Source organism: Tympanuchus pallidicinctus, unplaced genomic scaffold (genome assembly GCF_026119805.1).
Source record: "Tympanuchus pallidicinctus isolate F22 unplaced genomic scaffold, pur_lepc_1.0 scaffold25, whole genome shotgun sequence".
Taxonomy (NCBI): Eukaryota; Metazoa; Chordata; class Aves; order Galliformes; family Phasianidae; genus Tympanuchus; species Tympanuchus pallidicinctus.
The window spans coordinates 9,264,131-9,279,532 of NW_026294742.1; positions in this window are offsets into that span (position 1 = coordinate 9,264,131).

Genomic DNA, 15,402 nt, shown 5'->3' on the forward strand with positions numbered 1-15,402 from the left:
CATGCAGCTATAAATCTGAAGTAGAAACCTCCAGGCATGAAGCTGCACAAACATTTTGGCTGAAATCCACCATTAGGACCGTCAGAGTAAATATTAAAAGGAGTTCTACATGCAGCTAACGTATCTGTTTAGATTTCTTCTGCTGAAGACGCATATTGTACAGTGAAATGGGATCTCTGAAAACATTTTTGCTCTAATAACTATATAAACTCTGCTATATATTGTATGTATGACGAGTTGGCCTAGAACTACTTCTGTGGGAGATTACTGGGAGAAAACATTACCATATGTCAGTAGAATGGCAGCATCCCATAGACACTCAAGAGGATCTCAGGTTTAACCTAGCTCTTATATTTATAACGTGGCAATGCTTCCATACTTCATATGCGGTACCTCTGCTTGTACAAACAACTTACGGCAACGATTGTCAAAGACACTTACAGGATTCCAATGAAAATAAAAGTAATTTTCCTCTTCCATATTTTCTGAACACGCTTCTGCCAGCACGGCTCTGCTGGGGAGCGATGGCAGCCCACCATCCCTGCGCCCTAAGAGCTTTCCTGGTGTGAGCCCAGGTGGCCGCTCTGCAGAGCTGGCCTTCCTGCAGTGCCTTCAGACACCTTGGCCACCACGAAGCACGTTCAAGGGCTCTGCAACATCCCCCAGACGTTTGGAGTTCGCTGAGAGAGTTCTCAGAAGAAAATAATTTCCCTCCATCGACATCTGTGCTCTCCTCCTCGCTGCTCAGCCCGGCACCACCCCTGCTTCAGCACATCCAACCAACGGTGTGGGAGGCGACTGGGATCACTGGTTCTGAGCACTGCCCACCAAAGGCAGTTCAAACTCAGGAAAACAGCACCTAAATACAGCCAGCAGCGTCACCGGGGGCCTGCAAACAGTGACTGCTCCCAACAAATGCAGGTGGAAAATCTGAGGAGAGACTTCATTTTGTAAGGAAAATAAACGGTTCCCTGCTCTAGTAGGAAAGTCTTTAAAATAGATCTCAATATTTTCCGTTGGCACGATCAAGATCGATACGGCTGATTTAATATCACTAATTAGTATCTGTTCATTTTCAATCAAATGAAGTTAGAGGCTGGAAAATGTTTCTGCTGTTTATTTGACCTTTCTGTGCAAATTCTATCAGTTCCCTGAGGACAGAGCATCTACTACTGGGGCTGCAGGAACAGCTTCGTTTTGTTTCCTTGGAGAAATAGCTCTGGTAAATGGCCAATGAATGGGGATGAAGAGCTACGCTATTTTCATCTTCAGGTCCTGCAAAGAGGCCAAGCTGACGTACCCCAGGCAGTCAGTGCTAATAGCCTGTCTTTCAGTGTTTCTATATGAAGTGATTTCACTTTGTGACTGTGGTGAGGTCTAGTCTGGAAAATTAATTTGCGTTTCTAGAAATAATTGTCTGTAAGTGCTGAAAGAGCAGACAAACGGAGGCCACGTTTCTCGTTTCCCGTGTAGATTTTCTGTGCTTAAAACGGCCTTCTTTCCTACTTCCAATTTATTAAAATCCTTTATCTAAAGATGAGGGCAGCCCTGTGAACTGCCTGCGGCTCCCAAACCGAGCAGCCATCAGCAGCGCCAGCACAGCCCTCAGCTGGGGACCCGCTGCAGCCAGGAGCGCTGCCTGGGGAGCGCAGCAGCCGAGTGGTGGTGAAAGCCAGGGGACACGGCCCAGCACAGCGGAGCCCCGGCCACATCACCCCTGCAGGAGTGTTTCTAAAGCGGCGCCCAGCGCTTGTCTGGTTTTGGTGCAAATTGTTTGTGTAAGTTGTAAATTTTGAAAGAAATTCGACAATTCCAACCCTGCCTTTTCCCTTCCCTCTGGAAGGATTGCTCCTTGTCGAGAAAGAGTTTTCTGCCTCACGTCACTCTTCTGTGACACAAACCTCAGAGTGGGATCTGATGCCATAGCTGAGGGCTGAGCAGGGCTGTGAGCTCTGATCCGTGCCCTGACCTAACGCCAGGGTGAAATAGTTTGGAAGCACAGCTTATGATACCAAGCCTGCAGGCTGGCAGGGCAGTGTGTGTAGATCCTGATCCTAAAACAACGTCCCTCCTAAAAACTGGCCTTGTATCCCCAGTGATGTGGAGGCAATGAGCTGTTCCTCTGGCCTGAAGCTTTCGTGTTACAGCGCTTGTGTTGTGGGTAACCATAGAGAACGTGCAGCACCGTTTCCCACTGGTGGCTGTTTCTAATTACAGATGTGCTGGCCTTATTGCACAAGCTTTAGATGCATGCTGCACAGATGGGATGCTGGAGACCAGACCAACAAATGTCAGTTTCCCATCATTTTGGTGTTTCTATTTGCTCAGGTTCATTTAGAATAAGTGAGAAACCCAGAGAACGGTGCCTCTCCACATCCGTGTGTGAGAGACAAAGAAAGGGAGTTGAGAATTAAGAAAACCCACACTCTGCTTTCTCCATGATAATTTCAAAGTGCAGGGGTTGTGTTCATCTTTCCTCAAGTCCATCCATGGATTTTGGTGTCCAGATGGTGGTTAAGATCCACAGAGGGCATTTGTGTGGCAGGGGCAGCAGGGGCTGCCGTGCTCCATCTGCATTCCCGCATCCCTGCCTCTCAGATGAACCAAGAGCATCACCAGCAGCCAATGCTGAGGTGTAGGTGGGCTCTGTACTGCTCACAGCACACCCAAGAGCACCTGTGAATGGATGGTGGCTTTTCAGCCAGTTTGTAAAATAGCTGGCTTCAACAACAACAACAAAAATCGACAAAAAACTGTTGACTAAACACTGCAGCCTCTTTTCTACGTGTACGAACACGTACTATAGATGAGCAAATGGTTTAATTTGTACCAGACCAAACAGCATCAGCCTGTGCCTCTGCTGTCAGTCTCCTCATTAGAGCTGCTTCATCAGTACCAACATGCAACAGAGCCAGTGTTTTTGCACTGCCCCTGTGGCATGACCTTATGTTCTTTACCTTGTCTCAGCTTCTTATTTACCTTGGCCCCAAATCCACATCTTGACTGCTGCTGCTTCCACCTTGCAGCATTCTCCTACTCCAGAGCTGCCTGCACTCAGCCCAGTCCATGAATGCTGCTCACAGCTGGGACCAGGACCAGGATTGGGACCAGGCCCCTCCTGCAGAGCCACAGGGCAGTCCCTGCTGTGACTGCACACAACTGCATCAACCAACACCACAAACCCAAGCTGCATTTCAAGGGCAGCCGCTGCTGTGCTTTGGTATTTTTACTTTTTTAAGCAAATCTGTGAAGAAGTCAGGACTTCAGGGCTGTTGCTGATCTGGGAACACCCAGCAAGGATTGCATTTTCTGATTTGAGGGAGAGGCCCCTGCAGCTCCTAGCAACAGAGAGCATCTCTGCAACTCAAGAGCAGCCCAGCTCTCCCAGCACACACGTAGGGAACAAACCAAGCTCAAGAAGCCCTTGGCTGCGTGCTGCAGCCCCTCTGAAGTCACCGCTTCGCTTTCTGTCACTTTTCCATCACAAGGAGCTCACAATATGCTGCTGCTTTGTGTTTTCAATTAAATGCAGTCAAATCTTCCATCAGTTATTTCCGTTGGCAGCCCATGCTACTGTCCCAGATTTCTCCCTGAGCACTCCGATGCTGGCACAGATGACAACTCATTTCTCACTTGAGCACAGAGCCTAAATACACTTTACATGGTGTAAAGTCCACAGTTTGTCCTCAGCTAAACATAAAATTAAAGAATGACCAGAGAAAATGATGAACAGACAGCAATATTTTCAGTTGGCTTCCAAACACACGAGAACCATCCAAAACCCACTGTCTTTATAGCATTCCCTTTCATCCAAGATGGAAGAGAAGCACCTCTACCCAGAAGGTGCTCCACTCTCTTTTCTGCACGGTGGTACAGAAGTGGATTTTTAGATGTCTTTCGATCATCCAAATGAAGACATCAAACAAGTTAAGGATTTCTGTTCCTCAGAGCTGTCACTAAGAGAAATGTAATGGCTCTGGAAATAGGGAACAAGTGAATTGCTCCCTTTCTTGCAAGAGATTAAATATACACTATCCAAAAATAGCTAATGTACATACTTTTCTCTGGAAAATGGAGACAACTTCCAAAATCAAAGGTGTCAGCCAGGGATAGAATTGATGCTGCAGAGGCAGCACAGCCAGTCAATGGAGCTATGAGCACTTTTCATAGCAAAACCCTGGCAAAACATCTCCAATTTTGGGTATGATCACGAACCCAAACTTCACTCACGCTCACGAAGCTTCCAACCAAGCTGAGCCGTATAAGAGTGAGCTTCAGCAGGATGCTGCCAAGCTGTGGAGCTCAGTCCTTAGCAGGTGAAGAAGAATTAATTGGCGCAGTGCTTTTCGGAAGCTTTCCTTCAGCCCCCTGTGAGCACCTGGCTGAAGAGGAGGTCATTGGGTCCCTCTGCACAGGGTAAAGTCAAACCATGATTTTGCTAAACCTTAATGTGAGGCTCATGGACAGAAAGTCACACATTCGCTCTGCGTGGCAGAAATTGGCAGGTATCTCCAGCATGTAGAAAATTTAGTCATTCACAGAATATATTTACGGTTGCAGGGGACAGTAACTATTTCCAGACAGGTTGATGATTAAAAACTTCCCTTTGCAGAGGCGTCTTCAGCCTGAGAAGAAATGCCATGGCTGCCTCGAAGGGCTGGCAGCAGCTCATGGCTCTGTGTGGAAGGATTCATTGCAGGTAAAGCCCTGAGCAGTGTGGTCCCAGACGGGGACTGCAGACTCCATGCAGCCTAAGCCACCCCTGGCTTCCAGGGGGTCTCATCCTCTTCCTCAGCACTACTAAGATGTGCATAAAACAGAAAACTCTTCCCACTGCCCATTTCTCACCCGAAGCTACAGCTTTTAGCAACCACACAACTGCCACAGCTACTAGCACAGATGCCACACACACAGAGCAGAAACACAGGCAGGGACACAGAGCAGTGAAATACCAGGACTGAGAAAAACGTCAAAAGTTTGATCCAGAAGTGGTTTCAGTCAATCTTCCATTTGGTTTCCTCATTTCTTTCCTCCATACGTGTGCCCATTTGCTGCTCTGGCAAAACCAGCATGTTTGCCAGGGTTCAGAAAGGGCAGAAATCAGGTGCCTGGATGCAGCTGCGTGATGGTAAGCAAGTTGGGTGGGTTTTGTTTTTGAAATCTGATCTTGTAAGCACACGTTTGGTACGGGTCCTCCTGCTCTCTATAGCAATAGAGGGAGGGCAATAACAGACCAAAGAGAGCAATCACTATAAAGAAGTGAGAAAACGGCACCGCTTGTAAAGCGCTGCTCACTGCTCAGGGGTTCCACAGGCTTTCAGAACCGTAAGATTGCTCTGGGATGGGAAACCAGCCCTGCTGCTCTCATGTGATCTCAGCTGGAAGTCCACGAAGGTCAAAGAAAGAGCCATGCTGGATGCAGTGCGCTTACACGGGACTTGATTTAGAAAGTTACATGGCTATAACCTTTACAAACCCCGCCCTCACTGCCCAGCCCGGCCAAGGTCAACGGATTTCATTTTCTGAAAAGTAACCTCGCCTGGAAAAGCTGCTGTGAAATAAAACCCAGGGTGGTTTTATTTGGCAAAAGCTCATCAGGCAAGCTTTTCACATCCTAAAGCCAAAATCAGTTGTGCGGTTTGCATAAATATTCTATTTTAATTCCAACCTGCAAAGTTATGGGGATTGGGAAAGTAATTCAAGCTCTGGCTCATTTCTATCAGGAAATAGTAACTGGTGTCTATCTGCTATTAGCATTGCAGATGCCTCCAGCTGTTGTCCTAGGCTTGCAAAGCCACCCCAGAGCAGGACAGCCTGCTGCCACCCAACAGCCGCCCTCCATCCACCATGGACCAAACTCTTTCCCATGGCACCACAAACTCTTCCAAACAAACCATGGCCAGACTTCCCTGCTTGCGCGCACACCAAGCCCTGCACTGAGCACTGAGTCTTCCCCAGTCCAAATAGAATGTCTGAAAGGAAAGACAAACGTGTTGAAGATAAAGCACGATATTTGTTCCCATTTCACATTGATTATTCCAAATATTCAAAATGCTGTGCGTGCAAATTTTAGTGTGGAAGGAGTTATTTTGGGATTGCTGCCTCTCTGCTGTCCATCACCCCACAACATCTTCAGCATGCACTGTGCTGCAGTGGATGGCACTAAAATGCTGATCCTGATCATTAAAAGCTGTCTGCATATCTGCTCATTGACTATAGAAAAGCAAACGTAAAGAATGACTAATACTGCAATACTGCTTTTCTTTTTTTTTTTTTTAATTAGAAAGTGAGCAAATTACAAAATTTATAAAGGTTTTAAAGGTCAAAGGCACCATCAGCATTCTGCATCAGTTTTGCTGTTAGTCAGTGCGCTCATGGATTCAACAGAACAGCGCTCCAGACAACATCTCCAGGCAGCGCACGCTCCTCGCCCGCACAGTGAGTCATTTTCTGAATGCTCAGCTCTTCCTTCAAGTTCAGTTGAATAATATTTGCTTAAAACTCCTAATTCTTCTCGGTGGAAATGAGAGCCTTGGCTCAGCCCCGGTGCATAAGGCGGCTGCAGCTCTGCTGCTCTCAGAGTGATTGCCCCATTTTGGCAGCAGAGGAGAAATGGAGCTCAGAGGCACTGTGTGCAAAACCGAGCGACGGGAGAGAGGAGAAACACTACAGTATGTAGGGAGGTGGGGCCACGTCCTCCGGGGGCTCAGACCTTGACGTGGGATATACATTACAAAGTGTGCTCAACTATTTGCACATTCGGTTGAAACTCAGTGAAAAATTCCTTTAGAAAGAAGGGAGGGAACATTTGGTAACACTGAATCGTTCAAATCCAACTTTCTTTTTTTTTCTTTAAATCCTTGGAAATCATACAGAACAAAAAAAAGAAGAAGTGGTCCAGTCCCTTCTCCTGCTCCAAGTCAGGATCGATTATCGTTAAGTCATTCCTGATAATACCTGCCAAACTTCTTCTTAAAGACTTCCCATGATGGAGTTTCCTTAAGCTCTGCTGGCAGCCCACTGCAGTGCATCGCTATTTTAATCCCCAGCTAGGTTTTCCTGATGTCTAGCCTAAATTGCCCTCACTGAAATGGGATGTTTCATCAGATCTGCTTTCCTGAACAGAGAGCTTGGGTGTACTAAAAGGGGCCTGCATACAAAAGAAACAATCATTTTGTTTGTAAGAACCTGGTCCGTTAGAAAATAATACAGATCTTTACTGCAAAAACCCAAAGGAATGGCCTGACTGTTGCCAGTGCTCATGTGAGATATGAGAGTCCAGGGAGGCAAAATGCTGTTTGGAGCACAGCACACGGAAGAAAGACATTTCACATTCTGGAGTTCTGAGTTACTGCTGGTCAGTGGGTTTGTAAACCAACCCAAAGAAGGCAGCTGAGAAAGAAGAGCAAAGGAATTTTAGAACAGATCTCCAGACTTGGTGGTGAGACATCAGTGAGCTCAGCCCTGCAGTGGGGGAGAGGGGCACCCAGCAGGGCTGGCCCCATTGCTCCAGGAAAGCTCCAGACTCGGGGCGGGGAGATGCCCTGCTCCTCACTGACCTCCTGGGGACAACATCCCCAGGCACATTTCCACCACTGGCCATGAGGGCCCATCAGCTGGCTTTGGATATTGCTCTTCCCATCCCTTGCGTGGGGTACAAAGCATCTGAGCCGGAAAGGCATGGGGTCCTTCAGGCAGGCTGTGCTGCTGAGTGGGGTCTTGGGAGAAGCTGGGCATTTTCCGCAAGAGTTACTGACACACACTGAAAACACAGCGGCTGCACCCCACAATAACGGTGAGCAGCCCCCACAGTGACTGCAAACAGCCCTTCATGGCCAGCAGCAGCAGGGGTGAAGCCCACCTGCAGCAGCCCCACGATTCCCTGAAAGGAACAGCCACAGAGTGGGACATTGCCAGCCTCAATCCGACCTGTGCTGCAGCAGGGAACGACAAGCAGACATGTGCAGTAGCAAGAATGCTAATAGACAGGGCACGTGTTTAACAAGGACAGTTTGGGGATTAAAAAAAATCCAGACAACGGTAACAACACCACCAAAAAACTCCAAACTGAGCAAGCCAACCAAACGTGATGCTCTCAGGAGAGCAGGACAGCCGTGTGCTGGGGCTGCACAGCCATGGCCAGCCCTGCCTCCATCGAATGCAGCGCAGGGCTTCGCTGCTGCTTCTGTCTGATCTGCTCATCTCCATCCTAAAATGAGTCTGTGTTAGCATGGCAGGGTGCGAGCAAGTGCACACAGATGGTGCAGAGTGCAGTGGGCTGTGCAGAGCACTGTAAAACAGAAATCAATTTCCTTACAGCCAGTGGAAGCAAGCCAGGGTATAGCTACAGCAGATGAGATCAGAACTGGGGCCACATTATTTACTAACTACAATTAGGCAGTGCAGAGAGAGTAGAAGGTCCTTCTTTTAATATAGACAGTGATTTAGTTCAGTTCTTCAGACAGTTGAAATAAAACAGATAAATAGTATTTAAATCAAGAAGTTAAATAGATGACAGATGCAACGATTGAAACATTGCTATATGATTCTCAGCCTGCCTCCCTTCTGCTTCGCACTCTGATAGAGACAGTTGTTCTCAGACACCTTGAAGTAATAGAAAATGCTTTGCTACTTTAAAAGCAGTCTAGGAGAAGAAAATTGCAAGACTATTTTCAGGTTAATGAGTAAAAATTGCAAACTTCAAGATGAAGGTGACACTAATTACTAAATCCATGCAGCTCACAGCACTTCTTCACCCTGCATGTCTCCTCCTCTCATTGTGACAGAGCACAAGAGAGAGACAAAAGAAACGTTTGCCAAATTGATTATATTTTTTAACAGAACTACTTCATCAATGTGCAATAATTTGTGTGCTAATTACTGTGCTCACAGTCCCAATGAGAAACACTTGTGGCAAATCATGATGCTGCTTGTGGCAACGTTTACAGGGATGCCACACATGGATCATAGACCGGCCTGGGTTGAAAAGGAGCACAGTGCTCATCCAGTTCCAACCCCCTGCTGTGTGCAGGTCGCCAACCAGCAGCCCAGGCTGCCCAGAGCCACATCCAGCCTGGCCTTGAATGCCTGCAGGGATGGAGCATCCACAGCCTCCTTGGGCAACCTGTGCCAGTGCCTCACCACCCTCTGCGGGAAAAGCTTCCTCCTGAATCGGGCAGCGTCTGCCCGGTCCCTGTTTAGAGACGCGCTTTGACTCGGCCGCCCCGTCCCTGAGGCGCTCAGATCGCGGACGGGCCGTGGGCAGCCAGGGGGCAGCCGGCCCACAGCAGGCGTGGGGCTGAGAGGCCCCGTCCAACCTGAGCCATTCCGTGATTCTGTGATTGAGCACCACAACGCCTTTTTGCAAATGCATCCCACCTACAGCCTTTACCTATCGCCGCAAGCCGTGTCGCACCACCGCTGTCCCCGCACCCCCGGGTGCCCGGCCCGGAGCGCCCCGCGCAGCGCTGTGTCCCGGCGCACCGCCCGCCGCTGCGCGTCCCCGAGTGCCACCTGCCGGCCCCGGCTGCTACCGAACTCAGCGCTCCTCCCGAGCATCGTCGCCTCCTCGAGAAAACAGGGCGGCCGCCGCGGGCTGCTGGCGCTGCTCGCGGACCCACGTCCCGAGTGCCGGCGGTCCTCCGGCCCCGCAGAGCAGCGCACCGCCTTCCCAACCGGGGGCAGAGGTGCGGTGGGAAAAAGGGAAGGCAGAACCGGCACACATCCCGTTCCAGCCCCAGGAGGAGGCAGATGCAGATACCAGCCTACTTTCAGGGTGCAGCACGCTCCTCCCAGCCCCCCTTCCAGCTGTCCCATAGAGGAGATGCGGCAGCGCTTTGCTCTGAGGCGGCCCGCAGGTCACTCTATGCACCGCAGGAACGATTTCGTTTGCCTCAAATCAGCCACATTTCAAGCAATAACTGCTATTGGGGGGGGGGGGGTTGTGGTAGGGCTCTTGGGAGTTCTCCAGCTTTCTTCTGGGCCCCATTTTCCACACAGCTTGAAAGGACATCCCTCTGTGCAAGCTTAGCACAGCATCCAGGTGGCCAGAAAACTTCCCTAGGGGAGGAGAGATCAATTCCAACACAGAGTGAAACAGATTTCCTTCCAAAGGGAAGAGCTGAACACAAAATCGAGCCTCATGCCATCCCTCGAAGGGATCAGAGTTTATGAATTCAGTGAATAAAAGAGAGTGTCTGAATTAAGGGCTGCTTTCAAAGACAAGATGGGAAACAAAAGCACAGAAGCTCCCATCACACACAGTGGCTGAAAGGGCCCAGCCTGGGCAGCACAGGACATCCCACCCTGCAGCAGTTGCAGAGGTGGGCTGCTCCTCCCTCAGCACAGATGAGACGCAATAGGAAACTGTTCCTGGGGATGGGACCATAGCATAAACTTTCTAGCTGCTAAGCAGACAGCTGACATTTCCAAGTTCTCTTTACGTTTTGAAAACATCGCTGAGTAAGAGATATTTTCCATGAATATTTTCGCATCCTTCCTTCTAACCAAGAAACATTTTTCTTGGGTTCTTTTGCTATGAGAGTGGGCCTGGTGCTGCGGAGAAAACTCAGCTTTGTACTCCCAAATGCAAATATTAACACAAGCAGTTTGGCTCACATTTCCTCTGTTGGCACCACAGCATGGGCTTTTTCACCTACAAGCATCGCTGCCGCGGGCTGAGCAGAAGTATTGAATAACAGAGGAAAAACGCTCAGAATGGATCCAGTGAAACAGAAAGGGGAAAAATGAATATCCTGGCATTACAGGAAGAGGAAATTAGAGTAAATTGGTAAAATTAGAACAGCAGAGCTCAAGTTTCATAGGTTAGAGAACAGAAAACACTTTCCAAATTGTTAAACTTCTATGGGTCCAGAGCTGTTGGTTGGAGCAGCTGACTTCTCTCCCTCATTGAGTATGTCCTGGACTTGTTCAACACAAGGCACATGTTTTTCTGCTTGTTTAGTCTCTTCTTAGTCTTATTCAAGCGTGGTTTTGAAGCCAAGGATGTCTACTTACGTACAAAGAGCCTTTTGTTATTACTTTCATTTTCTAATTACACAGAACCTGTAAAAAAAATCCTTCCAAGGATAAGCTGAAAGACTATTTTCTTCAAGAGATGCATTCTGATTATCTTCTTTTCTCAGAAATTAAGAAGTTTCCATCTGGTGCATTATGAAGCTTAGTCCTTTGAATGGTAAGAAACGGTTGGTTGAGCAGGAGAGCTCCTCAGGCACTGCTCCCAGGCTGGGGCTGCCCCAAAAGCACCCCTCCATCCCCCAGGCACACTGGGCTGAGGGCTCATACCTGGCACACAGAATTAGCCCAGGAGCCAGCAAGACTTCCCTTCGTTCTCACTGCCCTGTGCAGCCTGGCTGTTGGCTACCTTTCCTGCTAGAAGAGAACTGGTCCAATGGCATGTTGCACCTTTTCTAAAGCAACAACTGAAAATCTGTTTAATTTCATTTGCTTTTGCCAGCTTCAGCTACCAGCTATTGGTAGGTCTATGCTTCCCTTCCTAAATTGCCTGTTAATACATGCCAGGCCTTGCATTATTTCTCTTTGTGACAATCAGAAAGATTAACACAGTGGAAGGGCAATACAGGAGTGTAACAATAAACGGCCAGCGCAGACAGGATGGCATTTCAAAGGAAAGTAAATGTGCTCACCTGTCTCCAAAGAGCTAGGCTTGCAGGAAAGATTCCACAAGGGAAGAATCTCCAACCAGAAGTCCTTCCCAGTGGCAGTCAGCCCTTAAATGAGGTCTAAGAGAGGAGCAGCCAGGCTCCACTTTTCTTGTCCCAGAGGTAAATTGCCTTCACCTGCGCTCCCAGGGCTGACCGGGTCTTTTCCCAGGTGCTCAATCAGTGCTTCAGGCCAAGACTCAGCAGCTCCTATACACTCTAGTTTGTTATTGGTGTTGCCTCCAGGTTTCTTTAGCCCGAGGGACCTCAGAAGTTGTGGTGCAACCCAAGGCCCTCCCTGTGCTGTGCTGGTACCAGCACCTCCTTAGGACCACACAGCACCGATGGAGGGACCGGTCCCCATCGCCTCCCTGGGTCTCGGACCAGACGTTCTCGGGAAGCACTAACACACAGCACCCCATTACTAAGTGCTGCTTTGGGCCAGCCAGGTTTGCACTGAGAGCAGCTGGACACATTTTAACACAGACACTCTGTACCTGCAGTTTGACCCCACGTTATTTCCATCTTTTGAGGTACAGAGAAATCTGAATTTTGTTCAAAGCAGAGCTGCTTCCCCAGCCCTGACCTCCTATACCACTCCTGATCAAAATGAAGTGATGCTGAGAGTGCTGTTTATTTCCTTAAATTCTATTTACATGTTGACATTTGCAGCCATAAAAACTTCCCTGCAGGCTCAGCATGCTGCAGGAAGGCAGCACCCCGTGTCGGTACGGAGCTGTGCCCATCTGCTCTCCTCTCCACAGTGGAAAGACAGCAGTGCTGCATGTATTTGTCTTGTTCTGCTCAGTCACCAGCTATGACCTGCTATTGCTAAGGCTCTACTTAAAGAATTCTCTTGAAGTTTCACCTGATCCCATCCCTCCCTGCCTGTCCCAGCTTCCAGGCATGCTGCACCCAGAGCACCTCCTGACACTGCCCTGCATGCAGCCCTGGTGTGCCAGCTCTTGCTTTCGGCGTCACCTCCACCTCTCTGCAGGACCCAGAGATGCTCTCTGCCCTTCCAGAGGAGCACAGCCTCATCCAACAGCAGCCACAAGCAGAGCATGGTGCCATTCCATGCAGTCATCACATCCCACAGTGCTTGTAACAGAGCTCACCCCTCACCTGATATCAGTCCTGACCTTTCCTTGTAGTGTCATTAAACTTACTTTGGAAGAGAGAAAGCCTGGGAAGGAAAACGTTTGTAAAATCCTGAGCCAACAACAAAACATTCTGTTGTTGGAAGATTTTTCCTGCATATCTAGGATCAAATGAAAAGCCTGAGGTTCTCAGATGTGACTCGGAGAGCTGGGTTCATGGCCAGGCAGAAGGAACATGCCTCTCTATTGATTGGCCACTGTTACTCATCATCTTTTTACGCTATCAACAAGACAGGAATAGAATGAACAGACAGCTAAACAATAAGGAAAAGTTCTGCAGATGCTTAAAGCCAATAAAATAACTGCATTATTGACAAGGTTATCAAAATGTCAGATGTGCCAGCTCAGCTGGCATTCTTTGCCTTTTTATTAAAGTCTTATTACAAAGAAAGCCTGAGAGCCAGGCAGGCAGAATTCAGTATTCAGTCCCTTTTCTGAAATAATTGCTTAAGATATCTTTTTAAAAATCGGTTTGCAATTTGCATCTTCACGCAAATAAGAGGCACAATGGCTTTGTTGTGCTTTTTTCCCCCCTTTTTTCCTCTCTTTCCTTCCTGGGAATGCGGCGGCACTCCTGTGCCTGAGCAGCACAGCATGGTGCTGCCTTTCCCCCATGGCCCACGGAGCGTTTTATCCCAGCAGCTCAAAGGCTGGGATTCCTGCTGCAGCACCGCAGCCCCTCGCAGGACGCTCACAGCCATGCAGCAGAGATGCCTGCCCTGCTCCTGCCTGCCCCCAGCACTGCTGGCAGAGGTAGCAGCCCGCTCCATGCTGCCCCTCTGGGAGACGTTTCCCAGCATCACTCTCATTGCAGCACAGAGACCGCCCTGCCATCACTGCCGCTCAGCACAGCCAGCTCCAAGGCTTTGGGTAACCAAGCCCACCTTCGTCCTACAGCTCTTCTTCTGATCTCGTTTAAAGAAGCGACAAGAATCATCTGGGCTCTGAGTGAAGCCATGGTGACAACGAGAGCACACTGCACCTCCGCTGCCTGGTGTGGAAGCCCCAGTGTCCGTAGTTCCCAGCACAGGTTTGCTGCTGAGGCCTGTGCTCTCCGTGTGGCATTGCCTTGGCAACATTTTTTATGCTTTGATTAAGGAGCAACTGATGCAATATTTCAGGAGACGGGGAAAAAGGGTTTGATACTGAGAAAAACATTCTGGCTGTTCTGTATTGTCCTTGAGGACTTCGCCGTGTGCCGTCACCGAGTGCTTAGCAACAGATTGGTAGCGGCTTGCAAATCAATCTCTGCAGAGCAGAAAGCGCAGTATACACAATGCTGTGCGTTCCAATTCAAGAGATGCTATTGGGAAGCTGTATAAGCATCAATTATGGTTTTTCAGATGTAGTTAATTATAGAAGGGAGAACTCTGATCACAAATCAGCTTTCCTTACTCCCCTTTCAGCCTTTCAAAAATCAGGAGAGAATTACTATAGATTAGAAAATTAGAAACTGCAAAAAAGTAATTATCCAAAATTAAGATGAGTTGGCAGGCGCTGCTTCTGAGTGGATTTGTGCCAGAGAAGGGAAGAAAAATAAAACTGGCATCCTCTGCAAAGTTTAAAATACAATTGCGGTTATTTTGCCATTATATATTTATATATGCATACACAAAGTCTTTTGTTTTGTTTTGTTTTAAAGAAAGTTGTACTGTAAATAATTCCCCAGGAGTTCCAACAAGATGCACACAGGCATCAAAGAGGAAGAAAGCAGGCGAGTAGAGAATGCAGCTGGAGCTGCTGGGCCGACACCATTGATACCATTTGGGGGGGCCAGGGCAAATCCAGCAGTAGGGTAGTGGATTAGGAAAAGGAATCTCATTTGTGTGTATGTATTCAAAGGGAATTTCAATTTTCTTTTGGAGTTTCTCTGCATTTAAACATCTGAAGCGGAGATGGAAACCTTCCCTTCGCCAGGCGCGATCGCGTCGCTCCGGAACCTGCAGCAATCCCTCGACACAGCGCTTTAAATTCTGCACTAATTGAATTTAAAATTAGTCCCTAGTGGGGCCTAAGTAGAAGCCAAGCAATTTAATGGTCAGACAATTAACAGCTCCGTATTAACCAGGCCTTGTGAACAACAAATGTTGCTGGAGCGATCGTGCCGCCTCACCGCATGTTTTGCTCTACTGTGCTCTGAGGGAGCGAGAAGTGCAGCTCAGCGCTGCCTGGGAGAAGTGCTGCCTTCACTGCTGGGGAACAGCTGAATGCTGATCTGTGTTTTGTTATGACGATTATCTTTACCCCAGGCAGAAGCAGCTCGGTGGGCTCCCTCAGCCGGATTTTCTCTCGGTAACTTCGTGTTCTATTTTAATGCTCCATTATCACATCTGTGCCCTTTTTGGAATCTGTTTGCAGCAGCCAGGATGAGGCACGGTGCCATCAGCAGCAGGACGGGCACAGTTGTGTAGTGCAGAACAGCCATAAGGTGAGAAATGTCCACTGCTGCACCTTCAGCACTGTGTTCTGCAGAACACAGCTGACCACCACTGCACCACAGCTGCACTCAGTGCCTCAGGAAGGGCAGAACAGCCCTGTGCTGCTCAGATTGCACCTTTAGC